Source organism: Marmota monax, unplaced genomic scaffold (genome assembly GCF_021218885.2).
Source record: "Marmota monax isolate L192 unplaced genomic scaffold, Marmota_monax_Labrador192_F-V1.1 WCK01_AAM20220418_F8-fsc00017, whole genome shotgun sequence".
Lineage (NCBI taxonomy): Eukaryota > Metazoa > Chordata > Mammalia > Rodentia > Sciuridae > Marmota > Marmota monax.
This window is the reverse complement of record NW_026695241.1, coordinates 3,092,271-3,093,730: the sequence shown is the minus strand read 5'-3', so window position 1 is coordinate 3,093,730 and position 1,460 is coordinate 3,092,271.

The window sequence follows — 1,460 nt, the reverse complement described above, 5'->3', positions numbered from 1 at the left end:
CCTTCCACCTTTTATTTATTATGAATAATGCTGATATAAACCTGAGTGTACAAATATCTCTTTAGATTATTTTTTCAGTTCTTATGGATTGGGAGTGAAAAGGCTAGATTGTAAGTCATTCAATTTTTCATCTTTAATATTTTTATTAGTGCATTATAGTTACACGTACTAGGGTTCATTTCGACTTGACTATCCACGCATGGAACATAATTTCTTCCACTTCAGTCTCCAGTACTTCCTACTTCTCCCCACTCCACCCTCCTTCCCTTCCCTTCCCTCTACTTTACTGGTCTTCTATTTACTTATAGCTTTTTAAAGTTGGTACTTAGAGTAATGCATAGAGGTGAAATTCACTCAGCCATGGAGAAGAATTTTCCCACTTTTTGAGGATCACCCACACTGTTTTTCAAAGTGGCTGCACCCACCACTTTCCATTCCCACCAACCATGTGATTTCTGATTTTCAGTGTACATGACTTTCACAATATTTCCAAGTATTTTATTCTGTTTTGAGGCAGTTGTAAATTTCTGGGGTTTTCTTCCAATTTCTGTTTAGAATTGCCTATTGTTGATTTTGTGTATTGATTTTAAATCCTGCAAATTTGTTGAATTTATCTATTGAGTCTAACTGTGTGTGCGTGCGTGTGTGTGTGTGTGAGTGTGTGCGTGTGTGTGTGTGTGTGATCTTCAGCATTTTATATGTAGAAGGCATGCTGCTGTTTCTTTCTTTCTAATGTTTTACCTCCTCTCCTCCAGCTCTGGCTGGAGTTTCCATCTCTGTTAAACAGGGTGATGAAAGTAAACTTCCTTTTCTATGTTCCTGGTCTTAGAAGAGCTTTCAGGCCTTCACCATTGAATACGCTGTTAGCTGTGGATTTTTCACACATGGCCTTGAGACAGTTTCCCTATTCCCTTTTGATTGAGTTTTTTTTTTTTTTTAATCATGATAATGGTGTTGAATTTTGTCAAAGGCTTTTTCTGCATCAACTGAGATGATCGTGCGTGTTGCTGTTATTGTTGTTGTGGTTTTGCTGCACGAGGGATCTAGCCCAGGGCCTCATGCTGAGCAAACACTCTACTACTGGGCCTACAGCCCTTTTAAAAACACATTTTAACTAATTAATTAATTAATATTTTGGCACCGAGGATCTAACCCAGGGCCTTGTGAATGCCAGGCAAACATTCAACCACAGAGCTACATCCCCAGCTCTTAATATTTTGTTTTGATACAGGGTTTCATTAGGCTACACAGACTGGCCTCGAACTTGCAATCCTCCTACCTCAGCCTCCTAAGAAAGTGGGACTCCAGGCCCGTGTCACCACACTTGGCTCATCATTGGCGGGTTTTTCCTTCAGTCTGTTAATGCAGTCTGCTGCATTGGTTGATTTTTACTTGTTAAGCAAAGCTTATGTTCTAGTTATAAATCTTACTTGGTGTTTTAGTCAGATTTTTGCTGCTGT